General features: G+C 54.2%; 1 protein-coding gene and 1 non-coding gene across 2 annotated transcripts in view; both read left to right on the top strand.

Moving 5' to 3' along the window:
* Window positions 1-16,058, top strand: part of LOC127058928 (maestro heat-like repeat-containing protein family member 2B) — an 852,871-nt gene extending 836,813 nt beyond the window's left edge. Inside the window, exon 7 of the mRNA XM_050969425.1 lies at window positions 16,049-16,058. The gene's annotated coding sequence lies outside the window, so the exon portion shown is untranslated. The remainder of the gene's footprint in view (window positions 1-16,048) is intronic.
* A 494-nt stretch (window positions 16,059-16,552) lies between these two features.
* Window positions 16,553-16,626, top strand: TRNAK-CUU (transfer RNA lysine (anticodon CUU)). The gene has a single exon. It is a non-coding gene; the product is annotated as a tRNA-Lys (tRNA).
* Window positions 16,627-20,759: the final 4,133 nt, after the last annotated feature.

Raw genomic sequence — 20,759 nt, 5'->3', positions numbered from 1 at the left:
CGTGCAAGGATGTTTCATGCCGTAGGCGAAACTTCCACCTTGCGCCCTCCTCCCGCGCGCCCCCGCCCTAAGGCGCCCCACCCGTGGCAGCTCCCCCCTCCACCCTGAGGCGCCCCTCTTGTGGCAACTCCCCCGCTCTGCCCTGCAGCACCCCCCCTCGCCCCAGCTCACCCCTGCTCCGAGCACGAGCACCCCAAGCACACCGTGACCGCTTCACTTCTCCCGCCTCCCAGGTTTGCGGCACCTAAGCCTGCCAGGTAGTCAAGCACCCTCCTCTGAGCTACAGCAGCCCTGACAGTTGACAATAGAGGCACCTTAACCCCTGAGTTCCTTCAATGTGTCCCCCTCCGGGGTCCAGCTCTGATCAGCAGATACTCGGGGTATGTCTATACCACCTGCTGAATGGGTGGGCAGCGATCGATCCAGCGGGGTCGATATATCGCGTCTAGTATAGATGCAACACATCGAGTGCTCTCCCCTTGACTGCTGTACTCCAGCTTGGTGAGAGATGCAGGCACAGTCTACGGGGAGCTGCAGCAGTCGACTCACCACCACTGTGACATTATAAGTATAATCTAATATCTCATTGAAAGGTGACAGGGCCAGAAAGAGTTAATTAACTCACCTCACTGATTGACCTGACCCGTGGGTGAACCTTAAGAACTGCTTAGCAAGATATGTAAATGAACAGAGCTTTGAAATGCAAGTCTGCATTGTTAGAAGTAGAAGGGGAGATTTTTGCTCAGGTCTTGTGATGTAAGCAAACAAGTCTTGTCTGTTGCTATAATTTTAATTCAAAGAGCAAAAAAGGAATATTAACATTTATGATGGTACTTGAGTGAAATAGTATTATTGTCTATGTGTCTCTTTGAAGGTTGTGGTAACCTCTATTTGAACTGTTTAATGAATAAATTACCCTGTACTAATTGCCAGGATGTTTGGAAGGAGAGCTAAGCCTATTGTTTTCTCAGGCCGAAAGGCTGCTGGTAATTTATAAGAAGCCTGGGACACGATCCTTCTTCAACTCATATCTGCTTTGGGTTTCAAGACGGGGAAACCTTAAGCCACAAGGATTGTGATCCCCAGTCATTGACTGGAGCCACCCTGAATATGGAAATTGGACTATAACCTATGGACTATTTCAAAAAGGACTTTTGGCTATTACAAGCTCACCTCTACTATGTATCTGAACCTCAAGAATTGAATTCAAGTCTATATGTCTATTAATCTTTTAATCAACATTCTCTCTCTTTTCTTTTCTAATACATTTTAGCTTACTTAATAAGAATTGGCTATAGCATGTATTTTAGGTAAGATCTAAGTTGTAATAGATCCTGAGTATGTGGCTGATCCTTTGGGATTGGAAGAATCTTTCCTTTTATATGATGAAGTAAGATTTTCAGGAATCATCATCATATCTGACAGGTGTGTCTGGACGGAGGCCTGAGGCTGGGTACTTTAAGGGAACTGCATGGCTTAAACTTCTAAGTAACCAGTGAGGTCCTACAGAAGCTGCTTTGTGCTGGCTTGGTAAATCTAAGTATTGAAATCACCACCAGCATTTGGGATTTGTCTGCCCTGTTTTGTTTGCAGTTCACCCTGATTAAGTGACCTCAGCTGGCTCCCACAGGGAGCACCGTCACACCTACATCCAGGCTGTAGGGATCCGAGGGATCTTAGGGGCCTTGAGGTGCACAGATAACTACGTCCAGGCCGTAGGGGTCCCTGGGGGGCTTAGAGAGTTTTGGGGGGGACACAGATAGCAATCTCCAGGATCTAGGGGTCCCAGTGGAGTTTAGGGGGTTCATGGGGGGCATAGATACCTACGTCCAGGCTGGAGGCCTCCTGGGAGTCTTAGGGGATTTTTGGGGGCCCAGGATACCTGTGTCCCAGCTGTAGGGGTACCAGGGGGTCTTAGGGGTTCGAGTGGGCACAGATACGTATGTCCAGGCTGTATCGGTCCCAGGGGCGATTAGAGGTTTTGTGAGGGGCACAGATATCTACATCCAGATTGTAGATGTCCCGGTGGGGGGATAGGGGGGTTGTGGGGGTACAAATACCTACATCCAGGCTGTAGGGTTTCCTGGGCGGTTAGGGGGTTTCTGAGGGGCACATATACCTATGTGCACACTGGAGTGTCCTGGGGGGCTTATGGAGTGTATATGGGGCACAGATAACAATGTTCTGGCTGTATAGGTCCCTGGGGGGCTTAGGGGGCTTGTGAGGGGGCACAGATACCTAAGCTCAGGATGGAGGGGTCTACAGGGGTCTTAGGTGTTTGGTGGGGGGGCACAGATACCTACGTCCAGGCTACAGGCGTCCCGGAAGGGCTGAGGGTCTGTCACGGAGTGTGGGGGAGTCCGGTCCTGCACCCCTCTTCCTGGGACACAAGGTGACTCTCAGCCAGCCAGTAAAACAGAAGGTTTATTGGACAGCAGGAGTGAAGGATACAGCAGAGTTTGGAGGCACAAGCAGGACCCCTCAATCGAGTCCTTCTGGAGGTTCAGGAAACTTAACTCCCAGTTTCGGATTCCCTGAATTCCAACCACCTAGACCAAAACCAAAACTGAACTAACTCCCTCCAGCCGGCCCCTTCCTGTGTCCAGCTTCCCTGGCAAAGGTGCTGATCCCTCCCCGCTGCCTAGCTCACGTTACAGGCTGAGCACGTGTCCGGTCCTAAAGTCACCCCCTGCTCTCCCATCCCCCACACAGTCCCTACTCCATCACAGTAATGCCCAGAGCATTTCCCACATGGAACAACAGTGACACCATGTGGCCACGCAGGGTAATGCACAGAGCATCACACCTACGTAGAGGCTGTAGAGATCCCTGCTGGGGCTTAGGGGTAGTGAGGGGCACAGATAGCTACGTCTAGGCTGGAGGGATTCCGGTGGGGATTAGGGACTTCATAGGGGACACAAATATCTACATCCGGGCTGGAGAGGTCCCTGGATGGCTTAGGGGGTTGTGGTGAGCACAGACACATACGTCCAAGCTGTAGTGATCCCTGGGGGTTTAGGGAGTTGGTGAGGGGCACAGAAACCTATGCATGGTCTGGAGGGATCCCTGGGGGACTTAAAGAGTTGTGGTTGTGCAGATACCTATGTCCTAGTTGGAAGGGGCCCTGGGGAGCTTAGGGGGTTTGTGTGGCATACACATAGCTACAACCAGGCTGATGGGGGACCTGTGGGTCTTAGGGGGCTTGTGGGAGGCAGAGATACCTATGTCCAGGCTGGAGAAGCACTGGTGAGGGCTTAGGGGGTTCCTGGAGGTCACAAATATCTACTTCCAGGCTGGAGGGGTTGTGGGGGTATTTGAGAGTTGTGGGGGGGCACAGATACCTATTTCGAGGCTGTAGGGGTTCCAGGGTTGCTTTGGGGCATTTTGGGGTACAGATACCTATGTCCATGCTGTAGGGTCGCTGGGAGGATCAGTAGGTTTGTGAGGGTGCACAGATACCTACTTCCAGGCTATAGGGATGTTGGTGTGGCTTAGGGGTTTGTGGGGGGCACAGAAACCTTCATCCAGGCAAGAGGGGTCCTGGGGGCCTTAGGGGGGGTGGGGGGAGCTCAGATAACTATGTCGAGGCTGGAGGGGTCCCATCGTGGCCTAGGGGGTTTGTGAGGGGCACAGATACCTGCGTCTAGGCTGGAGGGGTTTCAGGGGTCTTAGGAGGGTTGTGGGGTCTGAGATACCTATGTCTAGGCTGGAGGGGTCTCGGGGGGGATTAGGTGTTTTGGGGGGAACAGATACCTACATCCCGATTGTAGGGGTCCCTGGGTAGCTTAGGCGCTTTGTGGGGGTCACAGATACAAACATCCATGCTGTAGGGGTCCTGAGGGTCTTTGTGTGGCTCTGGGGGTCACAGATACCTACCTACAGGCTGGAGGGGTCCTGTGGGTATTAGGGGGTTTGTGGGGCATACAGATGCCTACATCTGGGCTTGCGGGTTCCCTGGGGGGCTTAGAGGTTTGTGGGGAGCACAGATACCTTTATCCAGGCTAGATGGGTCCCGGTGGGATTAGGGGGTTGTGGGGAGCACAGATACCTATGTAAGCAGAAGCAGGATGAACTCTACCTTGACATCTGGTGGTGAATTATGGAGAGTGTAGAAAAGAATTTCAGGGGCTGATCGTGTTTGCATAGGCACACCCAACCCTCCTGACACGGCAACGACAGCCTGGGATGGCTGCTTTGGCAGCTGTGGTATCCCCGGTTTATTTGTTGTTGGGGCATGAGATGTGGAGTGTTGTCACCCTGATTGTGTGGATGAGGAACTGTGAAACTGCTTTGAGACAGGGATTCTCACCATCGATTGAGTGGCACTCGCTAGACAAGGGAGTGAGCTCCTTGGGTGAACCAAAAACATGAATTGCACTTTCTTCTCTTTTAGTAGTTGAAGAGTAAGCCTGAAATTTGATTCTTTTAACAATTGAAGTTCTACGTTCCTGAGCTGAAATCACTAAAGAGCTTTGTTAGCCAGTAAGGGAGTCTGAAGTTATATTGTGGAGCAGAGCAGCTGACAGAGAGAAGCAGTTTGTGAGATGGTTGGAATAGCCCATGGAGTGAGGTGAGCTGAGTAGTTTTTTAGGACAGCTGGAGCAGATCACCGGTCGGCTGGCAGCACAGAGTAGCTGGTGGACTGAGCTGAGCAGTTCATGGGGAAGGCGGAAGCAGAATCCCACAGAGAGGCAGGGTAGTCAGCAGTGGACCACGTAAAGTGCTCCTTTCTACCCAGGCTGGCAGGGGGGAAAAACCCTGCAGATAGACTCTTGAACTCTGGGGTTGCGCAACTGTGGGTGATTTTGGGGTTGCTGGACTCTTGAAACATTTGAGGTATTGGACTTTGGAGTCTTGGAGTGATTTGGGGATTGCTAGACTCAAGAGCCCAGGGAAAAGGACACGGCCTAATTGAGGTGTTTTCCCAATTTAATGCTATGTTGTTTATCTCACGTTATTAAACATTTTCTGCTACACCCAGACTCTGTGCTTGCGAGAGGGGAAGTATCGCCTCTTTGAGGCACCTAGGGGTGCGTATGTAAAATTTTCCCATGTCACTGGGTGGGGGCTCGAGCTGGTTTGCATTATGTAGTAGGGAAGGGACCCCTATGTATTGAACCCAGTCCTTGCTGCTATCAATTCAGCCTGGCAGAAGGGTTCCACCTACATGCAGGCTGAAGGGGTCCCTGGGAGGCTTAGGGGGTTCGTGGGGGGCACAGATACCTACGTCCAGGCTGCAGGGGTCCCAGAGGGGCTTAGGGGGTTAGTGGGGGGCACAGATATTTATGTCACGGAGTGTGGGGGAATCCGGTCCTGCACCCCTCTTCCTGGGACACACAGTGACTCAGCCAGCCAGTAAAACAAAAGGTTTTTTTGGCCAACAGGAACGAAGGATACAGCAGAGCTTTTGGGCACAACCAGGACCTCTCGATCGAGTCCTTCTGGGGGTTCAGAAAGCTTAGTTCCCAGTTTGGGAATCCCTGAATTCCAATAACCCAGCTCCAAACCAAAACTGAACTAACTCCCTCCAGCCGGCCCCTTCCTGTGTCCAGCTTCCCAGGCAAAGGTGCTGACCCCTCCCGGCTGCCTAGCTGGAGTTACAGGCTTAGGTCCTGTCCCTCACCTTACGTCACCCCCTGCTCTCCCATCTCCCACACAGATAGTCCCTACTCCACCAGGGTCCCTACCCGTGGGGCCCCTAACCCTGGCTCCTGGGGCCCTACCCCTGTGCCCCTTACTCTAGCTCCAGTTGCCATACCCATGGGCCCCTAACCCTAGCTCCAGAGGCTCCATCCCTGGGGCCCCGAACAATAGCTCCAGGTGCCCAACCCGTGGGGCCCATAGCCCTTGTTTCAGGGGCCCTACGAGTGGGCCCCTAAGCCTAGCTCCAGAGGCCTTAAGCGTGAGATCTTTAACCCTAGCTCCAGGGGCCCCACCCCTGGGACCCCTAACCTTTGCTCCATGGGCCACATCCCTGGGGCACCTAACCCTAGCTATAGGGACACTGCCCAAGGGGTCCCAAACCATAGCTCCAGAGGCCCTACACGTGGGGCCCCTAACACTAGCTCCAGAGTCCCTACCTGTGGGACCCCTAACCCTAGCTCCAGGTGCACTACCCCTGGGGCCCCTAACGCTAGCTCCAGGGGCCATACCCATGGGGTCCCTAATCCTAAATCCAGGGGTCCCATCCGTGGAGCCCCTAACAGTAACTCCAAGTGCCCCATACCTGGGGCCACTAACCCTAGCTTCAGGGGCCCTACCCATGAGGCCCGTAAACCTAGCTCCAGGGGCCTTACACGTGAAGCCCCTAACCATAGCTCCAGAGGCCCTAACTGTGCGGCCCCTAACCCTAACTCCAGGGGCCTTACCCGTAGGGCCCCTATCCCTAGGTGCAGGGGCCCTTCAACCTGGGGCCCCTATCCTTAGCTGCAGGGGCCCTACCAGTCAGGCCACTAATGCTATCTCCAGAGGCCCTTCACGTGGGACCCCTAACCCAAACTCCAGGGGTCCTACCGCTTAAGGCCCTAACCCTAGCTGCAGGGGTCATACCCATGGTGCCCCTAAACTTAGCTCCAGGTGCCCCATCCCTGGGGCCCCTAACCCTAGCTTTAGGGACCCTGCTCGTAGGGCCCCAAACTATAGCTCCAGGGGCCTTACCCATTGGGATCCTCACCCTAGCTCCAGAGGCCCTACCCTTTCCTGGCTGGACATGTGCGAAGGATAAAACATACGTCCTAAATGAAACAGTCTGACTTTTTATTATGGAGAAAAAACAAGTTTTAAAACGTTTATATGTTGGAGGACTTGGCCATACAGTATCAGAGGCTGAACTGCAGGAAAGATTCAGCAAGTTTGGAAATGTTACAGATGCGGAAATTGTTATCAGGAAGGATGACCAGGGGAACACTATGAAGACTTTTGCTTATATCAACATTAGCATTTCTGAAGCGGATCTTAAAAGATGTATGTCTATTTTAAATAAACCTCTCAACCCAGCTACAGGGCTCTACCCCTGGGGCCCCTAACCCTAGCTACCGGGGCCCTACCCATTGGGCTGCTAACCCTAACTCCTTAGACCCTACCTGTGAGGCCCCTAACCCTAGCTCCAGGGGCCCTAACCGTAAGGTCTCTAACACTTGCTCCGGGGCCCTACCACTGGGGCCCCTAACCCTAGCTCCAGGGACTCCTTCTCTGGGGCCCCTAACTCTAGCTCCAGGGTCCCAACCCGTGGGGCCCCTAACCCTAACTGCAGGGCTCCTACCTGTGGGCCCCTAACCCTAGTTCCAGAGGCCTTACCCGTGAGACCCCTAACCCTAGCTCCAGGGGCCCTAACACTGAGGCTCATATCCCCAGCTCCAGAGGATCTACTGCTAGGGCTCCTAACCCTAGCTCCAGGGATCCTACCCATGGGACCCCTAATGGAAACTCCAGGGGCTCTAACCCTTGGGGCCCTAACCCTACCTCCAGGGGCCCCATCCCTGGTTTCCCTAACCCAGCTCTAGGGGCCCTACTCATGGGGCTTCTTCCCCTAGCTCCAGGGGCCCTACCCGTGGTTCCCCTAACCCTAGCTCCAAGGGCTCTACCCGTGGGACCTTACCCTAGCTCCAGGGGCCGTCTTCGTGGTGCCCCTAACACTAGGTCCAGAGGCCCCACCCCTGGGAAACCTAACCCTAGCTCCAGGGGCCCTACATGTGGGAATCATAATCCTAGTTCCAATGGCCCTACCTATGGGACCCTAACCTTAGCTTCCGGGGCCCTACCCCTTGGGTCCGTTACCAAAGATCCAGGGGCCCTACCCCTTGCGCCACTAACCCTATCTTCAGGGGCCCTCTCCATGGGGCCCCTAACCCAAGCTCCAGGGACCCGACCCCTGCATCCCCTAACCCTAGCTCCAGGGGCCCCATACCTGGGGCTCCTAACCCTAGTTCCAAGGGCCCTACCCGTGGGGTCCCTAACACTTGCTCCAGGCACCCTGCCCGTAGGGCCCTTACCTTAGCTAAAGAGGCCCTACCCGTGGGGTCCTTAGCCCTAGCTCCAGAGACCCCACCCCCTGGAAACCCAAACACTAACTCCAGGGGCCCCAGCCACGCGAACACTAACCCTAGCTCAAGAGCCAAGTCCCTGGGGCCCCAAATCCTATCCCCAAGGGCCTTAGCCATGCGCCCACTAATGCTAGCTACAGGAGCTCTACGCGTGGAACCACTAACCCAATTTCCAGGGGCCCTACCCATGGGGCCCCTGTCCCTAGCTCCAGTGTCCCAACCCATGGGACCCCTAACCCTAGGTCCATGGGCTCTACCCCTGGGGCCCCTAACCGTAGCTCCAGGCACGCCACCACTAGGACCTCTATCCCTAGGTCCAGTGCCCACCCCTAGGACCCCTAACCCTAGCACCATGAGCCCCAGCCCTGGGGCCCCTAACCCAAACTCTAGGGTCCCTTCTTCTGGGGCCCCTAACCCTAGCTCCAGATGCCATATGTGTGGGCCCCTAACCCTAGCTCCAGGGGCCTGACCCCCAATACCCCTAACCCTAGCTCCAAGGGCCCCATCCCTATGGCTTGTAACCCTAGCTCCAGGGGCCCAACCCATGGGGATCTAACCCTAGCTACAGAGTCCTTACCCGTGGGACCCCCAAACCTAGCTCCAGGGGCCCTACCCATGGGGCCCATAACCCTAGCTGCAGGTACGCTACACATGGGGCCCCTAACCCTAGATCCAGAGGCACTACCCATGGGACCCCTAAACTTAGATCCAGGTGACCTAACCGTAGGGCGCCTCACCCTAGCTCCAGGCTCCCCACCAATAAGATCGTTAACCCTAGCTCCAGGGGCCCAACCCTAGGACCCCTAACCCTAGCACCATGAGCCTCACCCCTGGGGCCCCTCACCCAGAGTCCAGGGTCCCTACCTGTGGGGCCCCTAACCCTAGCTCCAGATGCCATACGCGTGGGCCCCTAACCCCAGCTCCAGGGACCCGACCCCTGGTACCCCTAACCCTAACTCCACGGGCCCCATCCCTGCAGCCTCTAACCATAGCTTCATGGGCCCAGGCCATGGGACCCCTAACCCTAGCTACAGAGTCCTTACCCGTGGGACCCCGAAACCTAGTTCCATGGGCCCTACCATTGGGTCCCTAACCCTAGCTCCAGGGACTCTACCCATGGGGCCCCTATCTCTAGCTCCAGGGGCCTTACCCTTGGGAAACCTCACCCTAGCTCCAGGGGCCCTACTCCTGGAGCCCATAACCCTAGCTTCAGGGGCCATACCCGTGGGGCCCCTAAACCTAGCTCCAGGTGCCCCATCCCTGGGGCCCCTAACCCTAGCTTTAGGGACCCTGCTCGTAGGGCCCCAAACTATAGCTCCAGGGGCCCTACCCATTGGGATCCTAACCCTAGCTCCCGGGGCCCTACCCATTGGGCTGCTAACCCTAAATCCTTAGACCCAACCCATGAGGCTCCTAACCCTAGCTCCAGGGGCCCTAACCGTAAGGTCTCTAACACTTGCTCTGGGGGCCCTACCACTGGGGCCCCTAACTGTAGCTCCAGGGGTCCAACCCGTGGGGCCCCTAACCCTCACTCCAGGGGCCCTACCAGTGGGACCCCTAACCCTAACTGCAGGGCTCCTACCTGTGGGCCCCTAACCCTAGTTCCAGAGGCCTTACCCGTGAGACCCCTAACCCTAGCTCCAGGGGCCCTAACACTGAGGCTCATATCCCCAGCTCCAGAGGATCTACTCCTAGGGCTCCTAACCCTAGCTCCAGGGATCCTACCCATGGGACCCCTAATGGAAACTCCAGGGGCTCTAACCCTTGGGGCCCTAACCCTACCTCCAGGGGCCCATCCCTGGTTTCCCTAACCCAGCTCTAGGGGCCCTACTCATGGGGCTTCTTCCCCTAGCTCCAGGGGCCCTACCCGTGGTTCCCCTAACCCTAGCTCCAAGGGCTCTACCCGTGGGACCTTACCCTAGCTCCAGGGGCCGTCCTCGTGGTGCCCCTAACACTAGGTCCAGAGGCCCCACCCCTGGGAACCCTAACCCTAGCTCCAGGGGCCCTACATGTGGGAATCATAATCCTAGTTCCAATGGCCCTACCTATGGGACCCCTAACCTTAGCTTCCAGGGCCCTACCCCTTGGGTCCGTTACCAAAGATCCAGGGGCCCTACCCCTTGCGCCACTAACCCTATCTACAGGGGCCCTCTCCGTGGGGCCCCTAACCCAAGCTCCAGGGACCCCACCCCTGCATCCCCTAACCCTAGCTCCAGGGGCCCCATACCTGGGGCTCCTAACCCTAGTTCCAAGGGCCCTACCCGTGGGGTCCCTAACACTTGCTCCAGGCACCCTGCCCGTAGGGCCCTTACCTTAGCTAAAGAGGCCCTACCCATGGGGTCCTTAGCCCTAGCTCCAGAGACCCCACCCCCTGGAAACCCAAACACTAGCTCCAGGGGCCCCACCCACGCGAACACTAACCCTAGCTCAAGGGCCAAGTCCCTGGGGCCCCAAATCCTATCTCCAAGGGCCTTAGCCATGCGCCCGCTAACGCTAGCTACAGGGGCTCTATGCATGGAACCACTAACCCAATTTCCAGGGGCCCTACCCATGGGGCCCCTGTCCCTAGCTCCAGTGTCCCAACCCGTGGGACCCCTAACCCTAGGTCCATGGGCTCTACCCCTGGGGCCCCTAACTGTAGCTCCAGGCACCCCACCACTAGGACTCCTATCCCTAGGTCCAGGGCCCACCCCTAGGACCCCTAACCCTAGCACCATGAGCCCCAGCCCTGGGGCCCCTAACCCAAACTCTAGGGTCCCTTCCTGTGGGGCCCCTAACCCTAGCTCCAGAGGCCCTACCCATGCGACCACTAACCCTAGCTATAGGGGCCTTACCCCTGTGTCCCCTAACCCTAGCTCCAGATTCCATATCCCTATGGCTTCTAACCCTAGCTCCAGGGGCCCAACCCATGGGGATCTAACCCTAGCTACAGAGTCCTTACCCATGGGACCCCCAAACCTAGTTCTAGGGGCCCTACCATTGGGGCCCCTAATCCTAGCTGCAGGAGCCATACCCGTCGGGCCACTCAACCTATCTCCAGGCGCCCCACCCCTGAGACCCTTTACCCTAGCTTCAGAGGCCCCATCCCTGGGGCCCTTAACCCTAGTTCCAGGGGCCCTACCCATGGGGCTCCTAAACCTAGCTTCAGGGACCCCACCCGTTGGGCCCCTAACCCTAGCTCCAAAGGCCCTACTTTTGTGACCCCTATCCCTAGCTCCAGGGGGCATACCCCTTGGGCCCCCAGTCCTAGCTCCAGGAACCGTACTCGTGGGGCCCCTATCCCTAGTGTTAGGCCTGAATAAAGATATTGCAGACAAAACCAGGTATGCCAACCTGACCAAAGTCAGGCTAACCGAGGTTTTTGGGTAATTCCTGAGTGGAAAACACTGAGAAGCAGCAGCATGTCTCACAAGCGCTGGAAAAAAGTGAGATAAGCGAGAAGCTGCATTCCTGGCATAGTACCAGATGTGCTGTGTTAGGGCAGCTCCTTCGAAGAACTGATAAGAGCCCTAGTTTCCCAGCCTCCTTGTTTTCACTCCCTGGTTTTGTTCGTTGTTTGTTTTTAACTCCCCTACATTTCTAACTTTAGGTATGTATGTATACTAAAGGTGTCTAGTTTCTAGTTGTTAAAAGAAGGGAGTGGGTTGCTCCAGTGAATAATTTATGACGCGACAGAACTGTCTATATAGGCTTATACTAAGATTTAAAGAGCGGGCTGGTTCTCTCGGGAGACAAGCTGCTCTATGTTGATGCGTGCACTTGTCAATAAAGAGCTTTTGATCGGACCTTGCTGGTGTTGCCTGTCTCTCTCGCGGTCAGACAACTAACTTTGCCATCTGGGGGTTAGAGTCCCTGACACTAGCTCCAGGGGCTCTATCCCTGGGGCCCCTGACCCTATCTCCAGGGGCCCTACCCGTGGGGACCCTAACCCTAGCTCTATGGGACCTCCCCATGGGGCCCCTAGCCTTAGCTCCATGGGCCCTACCCGTGGGGACCTTAACCCTAGCTCCAGGAGCCCCATCCTTGGGGCCCCTAAATCTAGCTCCTGGGCTCCTGCCCGTGGGGCACCTAACCCTAGCTCCAGAGGCCCTTCCCTTAGGATCCCTAACCCAAGCTCCAGGGGCCCTATCCGTGGGGCCCCTAACCCTAGCTCCTGAGGTCCTACCTGTGGGAGCTCTAACCTTAGCTCCTGGCTTCGTGCCCATTTGACCCATAATCCTAGCTCCAGGGGACCTACCCGTGGGACCCCTAATCTTAGCTCCAGGGGCCTTACCCCTGGGGTGCCTAACCCTACCTTCAGGGGCCCTACCCGTGGGGCCTCTAACCCTAGTTCCAGGGGCCCCACTCCTGGAACCCCTATCCCTAGCTCCATGGGCCCCATCTCTGGGGCTCCAAACCCTAGCTGCATGGGCCCTACCCCTGGGTCCCCTAACTCTAGCTTCAGGGGCCCTACCAGTGGGACCCCTAACCCTAGTTCCATGGGTCCCACCCCTTGGACCCCTAACCCTTGCTCCAGAGGCCCCATTGCTGGGGATCCAAACCCCTGCTCAAGGTGCCCTGCCCATGGGGTCGCTAACCCTAGCTCCAGGGGCCCCACCCCTAGACACCCGAACACTAGCTCCAGGCACCCCACCCCTGGGACCCCCAACCCTTGCTCCTGTGGCCCCGTCCCTGGGGCTCCTAGCCCTAGCTCCAGGGTCCCTACATGTGAGAACCCTAACCCTAGCTCCAACGGCCCTTCCCGTGGGGCCCCTAACCCTAGCTCCAAGGTCCCTTCTCGTGGGACCCTTAACCCTATCTGCAGGCCCTGTACCCCTGGGTCCCCTAACCCTAGCTTCAGAGGCCCTACCCATGGGGCCCTTTACCCTAGGTCAAGGGGCCCTATGCATGGGTCCCCCAACCCTAGCTCAAGGGGCTCTATCTCTGGGGCCCCTAAACCTAGCTCCAGGGGCCCTGCCCGTTGGACCCCTTTGCCTAGCTCCAGGGTCCCTTGAAACACTTGGGAAAATGTGTTTGACTGTTCAGGCATTGGGAGCTCAGCTAAGAATGCAAATGCTTTTCAAAGACTGCGGGGACTGTGGGATCGCTGGAGTCCTCAGTCTCCCCTCCCTCCCTCCATGAACGTCCATTTGATTCTTTGGCTTTCCGTTACGCTTGTCACGCAGCACTGTGCTGAGTCCCGGCTGTGGACTCTGTCTATCATAGCCTGGAGATTTTTTCAAATGCTTTGTCATTTCGTCTTCTGTAACGGAGCTCTGATAGAACAGATTTGTCTCTCCATACAGCGATCAGATCCAGTACCTCCCAGACGGTCCACGCTGGAGCTCGTTTTGGGTTTGGGACTGCATCGCCACCTGTGCTGATCAGAGCTCCATGCTGGGCAAACAGGAAATGAAATTCAAAATTCGCGGGGCTTTTCCTGTTTACCTGGCCAGTGCATCCGAGTTCAGATTGCTTTCCAGAGCGGTCACAAGGGTGCACTGTGGGATACCGCCCGGAGGCCAATACTATTGAATTGCGGCCACACTAACCCTAATCCAACATGGCAATACCGATTTCCGCGCTACTCCCCTCGTCGGGGAGGAGTACAGATATCGGTATTAAGAACCCTTTATATCGATATAAAGGGCTTCATTGTGTGGACGGGTGCAGGGTTAATTCGTTTTAATGCTGCTAAATTCGGTTTAAATGCGTAGTGTGGACGAGGCCTAAGAAAGCGGCTGTTTGACCTACAAACAACGACAAAGTAAAACCTGCAAGAGCAGCCTTTCAGTTCAGAGGCCTGATAATAAGATGTTACTAATAACTGATGAAAGAGTTACAAACGACTCAAAACCATACTCAGAACAAACCAAATGGGAACACAGACAACACCATTTTTCTTCGCTGCTCTTCAACCACGATATTCTCCCCATAGGGAGGTCCACCGCTCCTGGGGGTTCAGTGCCACAGTAACAGGGTGATGTGTGCAAGGGATGGAGGAAGCTGCTATTCCATCTCCCTAGTCCAAAAATCAGTTTAATAGCTAGTCCTGAGATAGAGGAAGTATCAGTTATTAAAGTCATAAGAACTAATTTAACATTGTGATTCCAGCCAATGTTAAAATGATCTAACATTCAGGTTAATAGAAACATTTCTAGTCCTCTGCATAGAACGCTCAAATGATGCAAAAATAGCAAGTTTGCTTTAAAAAGTCATAAAAGGGGTGTCATCCAGAATCTGACACTTGGTGAAACGTAAGTCTAGAACACACAACCAGTTTGGGGATTGTGCTCTGCTTCTTAACAATCTGCCCTGAGGTTGCCACTCACAGTCACAAGCTACTCCAGATGGCTGGGGCCCTCTCATGGATCAGTAACTGGTTAGCAGCTTGGAAAGAAAGAGTAGGACTAAATAGTCGTTTTTGCAGTGGAAAGGGGTAAATAAAAGGCTTCCAAAGTATGAGACGAGGCTACAGACATTAGGGCTGGTCAGTTTAGACAAGACCGTAGAGCACCAGTTCTCAACCAGGTGTCTGCCAAAAGAAACCAGGCTTGACCCACATCCCCAAGCCACCAAGCCTACCTGCCTGCATTGAAGGGGGAGAGAAAGGGCACAACAAAAAATTGCAGCATCAATGCAGAAGAGAGAACTCTTCCCCTGCCATTATCAGTAAGGGTTGCCTCACAGCCACTGACTCCCTGAACAGAAATAGCAAAAGTCCAACCACAATTCTACTTCCTTTCCACTACAAGAGATAATGGGTGGGAGCTGCTCTCTTGAGACTGTCCTGCTGCTGCCCAGGCACATGGCAGACAGAGCTGGGCCCGCAAGCCGAGGGTTTTGATCGCTTGAAGGCCCAGAGGGAAAAGAGACAAGTGCTCGTGTATCAGAGAATGGCTTTGATCCATTGACCTCTGGGTTATGGGCCCAGCACGCGTCCGCTGCACCACTCTGCTGGCTCTTTACTCCCCCTGCCACCCAGCCACCTCTATCTGGATTAGTGCCTTACGAGCTCTCACGCTGGCAGGCATATGCGCCGGCTGCTAGGCAGCTGCCCTGGTCACAGGCTTTTACAGCTTCTACAGGGTAAAAAGGATCTATTTGGGGTTTGGACCCCATTGGGAGCTGGGTAGCTGAGTGCCGGAGACGGGAGTACTGCTTAAACTGTTTTCAATTAAGCCTTCAGCTCGTGGGGGATGAGGTTCAGCCTTTGATCCGTGTCTGCAGCAGGCAAGCGCCTCTGGCTCAATCGGCCCCCACCCTGCCCCCGCTGTATTAGCAGACTAAAACCTGGAGCAAAGGCACACGCCTTGCAAGGGAACAGGAGCCGGGATCTCGAACAAATGTCAACATTTTAGTAAGATGACGTTCAAAGAAGAAAAAGGTGTACGGTACAGCATTTAGGTGTAGAAGTTTCTGGTGATCAGGGAACAATGTACAGATTACCCAAGGGGTGCGAAGTTCGGTTTAAGATCGGGTGGCGTAAGGAATACAGAATCTGCCATAGCCCTGACTGGGGGTAAAAGGTTAACGTACAGACACTGAGTTAGGAGGGTATGTTGTCCATGTGAGGGCTACGTTCAGGTGTGGAGTTTAAGAAGTGGGTACGACAATGAGAATGGATTCACCCGCGTTTGGTGAGTTTTAACATTCAGTGTTTTTTAATCTTTGCCACAATCTAGTTTAAGCAGGGTCGGTATGAACTCTACCCTGCCATCTGTTGGTGATCTGTTGTAAAGGCCTTTTGGGGCTGATGTCATTTGCATGGTTACACCCACCCCAGATTGCATGAGGGGAGTGCTTGTCCAAATGGTCATTTCAGCTGCTGTGGGATCCCCCATCTCTTTGTTATTGGGGCAGGAGTAATCAAGTGTATTTTCCTGTTTAGTTTGGATCAAGGAGAGAGTAACTGTACCTGGCATTTGAGGCCTGAGAGCTTGCCCCTCGCCTGGAAAGGACTCATCATTAAGGGGTATGGGTTCCAAACCCCCCTCCCTCCCCAAGTGTGTGGGAAGTAGGAATAGATGTTTGTTCTTGGTCTGATTGATTTTGTGTCTGGTGTCTAAAGACAGAGGTATTTTTGAATATCTTTAGAATTGTTGTTAGTACTGAAGTTTCTCATCTTAAAGTTATGCTATTAGATTTCTTCTACAGTATATTTTGGTGCTGAAAGGTAAAAGGTTGCTTTGTGTGTGCTGTTATGGAGTGAAATAACAAAGGTTGGTTGCAGAGAGGGTGCATGTGCCACCCCAGCTGTGGTCCCAGAGTCCAGAATTTGCATAAACTCACCCCCTTACCTGTGACTAACAAGCTTGCCCTGCTAACTCTTCCAGCAAAACAGGCCAAAGAAAGTGTATGCAAGCCCTGTACTGCAGCCCCAGTACTATTTTCGGTTCCTTCCCACAGATCTTTCACTCCGCACCAGTCCAGTTCCTTGCTGTTGCTTGTCCAACCACTGCATGCATGTGCTAGACCGGACCCTGAGCTGATTCCTGACTGTTGTGCTCCATACAGCCTGGCCTGTCTGTGTCTCTGTGGTGCAATGGGTCAGCACGTTTGGCTCTTAACTGAAAGGATGGTGGTTCAAGCCCACCCAGGGACAGTGATAAGCCTGTGCTACTTCCTTGCTTCCCTGCGGGCAGGGCCGGCTTTAGGCCAATTCAACCAATTCCCCTGAATCGGGCCCCGCACCCAAGCCCTGCTGGTGCACTGTACTAGGGTGGCCCAGCTTCCCCAGGGGGCAATTTAAAGGGCCTGGGGCTCCCAGCAGGGACTGGAGCCTCAGGCTGTTTAAATTGCCACCAGAGCCCCACTGCTGGAGACTTGGGGGCTATTTAAAAAGTCTGGGGCTCCCCTTGCTTCTACCGCCCCGGCCCTTTAAACAGCCCCCGGAGCCCCGCCACTTCCCCAGGGCTCCCGCGGCTATTCAAAGGGCTGGGGCGGTGGAAGCAGGGGAGCCCCAGGCCCTTTAAATAGCCCCCGAGCCCTGGGCTGCTGCTGCTACCTTGGTGGAGGAGGGGGCACTTACCGTACAGGGTAGGCTGTACCCCCTGTACCCGCACCCCTGCCCACAGCCAGCCCCTGCTGCACCCCCTGCCCTGCCTGCACCAGCCCCGCACCCCGTGCCCTGTCTCCAGTCAACCCTTGCCGCACTCCCCTGCCTTAAGCCAGCCAGTCCCACACTCCTCTGTCTCCAGGCCTGCCAACCCCTGCGCACTCCCCTGAGGCCCTGCCTGAAGCCAACCAGCCCACTCCACCCCACATCCCCCTGCCTGCTGCCAGCCCCTGTCAGCAGCCAGTCCCACACACCCTGCCCTGCCTGCAGCCAGCACATTTGCAGCCAGTCCTGCACCCCCTGTCCTGTCTGCAGCCAGCCCCGCACGCCTTGCCCTGCTTGCAGCCAGCCCCGACCTCCAGTCAGCCCCTGCCCTGCCTCCAGCCAGCCCCATGTCCACTGGTGCCCTGCAGTTCCCAGGGCAGTAACCCTGCACACACGCTGCAATGAGAGGGGCAGTGAACAGCTGTGACCCACACATGTGCACACCTTAGGGTGACCAGACAGCAAGTGTGAAAAATTGGAACAGGGTGGGGGGTAATAGGATCCTATATAAGCAAAAGACCCCCCAAATCGGGACTGTCCCTATAAAATCGGGACATCTGGTCACCCTAGCACACCCCCAGGGAGTGGCGGGGACCCACACATGTGAAACGGAGCTCATTTCTAGTTCAGGCCCATCTTTTTAAAAAAGAATTTTAGGTAGGGTTAACATACATCCGTATTTTCCTGGACATGTCCAGCTTTTTGGTTCTTAAATAGACCATTTGGGAGAAATTTTTAAAAATATGGATGTATGGTAACCCTATTGGTACAAAAAATACATACTGTGGCACATCCCTTAAATCAGAACTTTTTACAGGGAGCCGGCTGCTAAGAAATGAAAGGCTTTTATTTACATGGTTTTTTTTTTAGTCATCCCTGCCGGGGCCCCGCCGAATATGTTCGAATTGGGCCCCGCACTTCCTAAAGCTGGCCCTGCCTGCGGAGAGCCTCAAAGGTCCCATTTTGCTGCCTCTTGGCCTCAGTGCGTTCAGCTAGTGGCCCGAAGACCGGGCTGGATGTCATTCAGAAACCCATCTCCCAGCAGCTGTTCCAGAGGCTCAGGTTTAATCCTCAAGGCCGAGCACAAAAACTTTCAGCCAGGAACATTTCGCTCTCTCCCCGCCTCCGCCCAAGTGGCAAAGGAGAAGCAGACGAGACACGCCGGCTCAAAGACGCCTCCCTCCCACTTCCCTGTAAGCTGTGCAAAGCTCTTGGCCTGCCTCACGCCTTGTCAGGAAAGCGCGGCCATGCTGCTCACGCCTGAGTCACGTCCGCAGCCTGGCCTGCCCTGGCTGACGGTGTGCAGAGCCACGCCAGTCAATGGCAGTTTGAGTCAGGAGCCTAGGCTCTTTCCCCTGACAGCCACACACACAGCACTGCCTGGTGTCCCGAGAGCCTCCTTCCTGTTCTCCCGCAGCACACGCTGCCTGCCAGTGTGGGTGGGAAAAGGGGACCAGGAAGTACTGCAGCCTCATTCCAGGACAGGAGGCCCTCGCCATACCCAGGCCTGCCTCTTGCCTTCAGTCCAGGTAGCCTCATGGCCTAGGCTCTTGGTGCTCTGCTGGTCACTGCCTTGCTGGAAGGCCCTGAGGGAAAAGAAGCAAGCACACATGTAGCAGAGGATGGCTTTGATCCATTAATCTCTGGGTTATGGGCCCAGCACACTTTTGCTGCACCATTCTGCTGGTTTTTCATGACCGCTGCCACCCAGCCATCACTATCTGGATTAGCACCTTATGCGCTCTCACGCTGGCAGGCAGATGCGCAGTCTGCTAGGCAGCTGTCCTGGTCACAGGATATTACAGCTTCTACAGGGTAAAAGGGATCTATTTGGGGTTTGGACCCCATTGGGAGCTGGATAGCTGAGTGCCAGAGACGGGAGCACTTCTTAAACTGTTTTCAGTTAAGCCTTCAGCTTCACCCTCACCTGAAAAGTACTCACCATTAAGGGGTATGTGTTCCAAATGCCAAAAGCATGTGGGAGGTAAGAATGGGTGTTTAGCTGTCTGTGGTTGTTTTAGTTGATTTCCTTTTTGCTGTTCCTGGTGTGTAAAGACAGAGACATTTTTGAATCTCTTAAAATTGCTGTTAGTGCTACAGTCCCTCACCTTAAGCTTATGCTATTAGATCTCTTCTGTGATATATTCTGGTTCTGAAAGGTAAAAGGTCGCTCTGTGTGTGGCATTATGGAGTGAGGTAGCAAATGTTGGTTGCAGAAATGGGGTATGTGCCACAACAGTCCTGCCCCCCAGCTGCATTCCCTGAGTCCAACCTGCAAAATTTCCATGCAGTCAGAGTGGAAAAGAGCATTTTACCTAACTGTGAAGTTGCTTACAACTTTCAGTGTGTAAGTGAGATCAGAACCCCCCACTCTAAGTACATCTAAAATTTATACTTAACTATTAGTGATCTTAGGTCTGTAGCATAGAACTGAATTTGTAATACAATTACAAAGAGCTTTATTTTTAAACTAGAAAAGAAAAAAAGCCATAACATCTGCAGTTAGAAACTTCAAAAAAGACCCATAGTACTAAATTTAAATATTCATTTTCAACCTTTTTTATTTCACTATGCTTTGGAACCCATGTCCCTTGCCTAATGAGATATATGTAGGTTCGGGTGACTCCCAAAAGCATGAACTGCTAAGGACCGTTCTACTGTCCTTGATTCATATCACCAGGATAACTACACTTTATTACTCCTGCCCTAATAAGAAAGAGATTGGGGATCTCACAGCAGCCGAAATGACCATTTGGACAAGCACCCCCATCATGCAATGCGGGGTGGGTGTGACCATGCACATCAGCAACAAAAGACTTTTACAACACATCACCAACAGATATCAGGGTAGAGTTCATTCTGACCCTGCTTACATCCTCCCCACAACCAAGAATTGGTGCTCCTGGTAAATCACACTCCCTATTATACCAAATCATTGGTATTGAATGCTGAAGTCACAGCTAGCAAAAGTAGCCACCCATCTCTGCCCTGCAGCATCCAGCTTAGCCCTTGTTAACACATAAGTCAGTGGATTGTTCTCTGTCCATACCTGAAACTGAGCACCACACAAGTAGTCTCCAAAGTTCTCAGTGATGGCCCATTTCAAGCCCAAGAACTGCAGCTGGTGGATGGGATAGCAAGTTTCGCTATCAGACAGTCCTCAGCTGGCAAAGGCTACAGATTTACATTTGCCTTCCACTTCCTGGTACGAGACTGCTCCCAAACCCTCCAAACTGGCATCAGCATGCAGGATAAATGGCTTGTTTGGGTCAGCAGAGACTAGGACTGGCACATGAATCAGGCAAATAATGATTTCCCGTAAAGCTCTGTCACATCTCTCATCCCGCCATGTCCCAAATGGAGAGGAGAGGAGCCCCTCCCCTGTCCCAGCCCAAGAACACCAGATCTGTGGAGGCAAGATGTCTGTAGCCCAACCAGCTGGAGCTGCTGGGGAGAGGAGTTCTCCCCTCAGCCCAGGCCCACTGGAGTTGCTATTGCAGTGGGGGAGAGATGTCTTTCATCTAGTTCTTAGATGCCCTGATAAGAGGGGGGTTGAGTTTTTTCTTCCCACCTACAGCTCAAACTTCTTTTTCCCCCACCACTTTCTGCTCTAGCCTGATCTCCCTCTTTCACCT

Source organism: Gopherus flavomarginatus, chromosome 10, assembly GCF_025201925.1.
Source record: "Gopherus flavomarginatus isolate rGopFla2 chromosome 10, rGopFla2.mat.asm, whole genome shotgun sequence".
Taxonomy (NCBI): domain Eukaryota; kingdom Metazoa; phylum Chordata; order Testudines; family Testudinidae; genus Gopherus; species Gopherus flavomarginatus.
The sequence above is the reverse complement of the archived record's forward strand: the minus strand, read 5'-3'. Positions and strand labels throughout refer to the sequence as shown.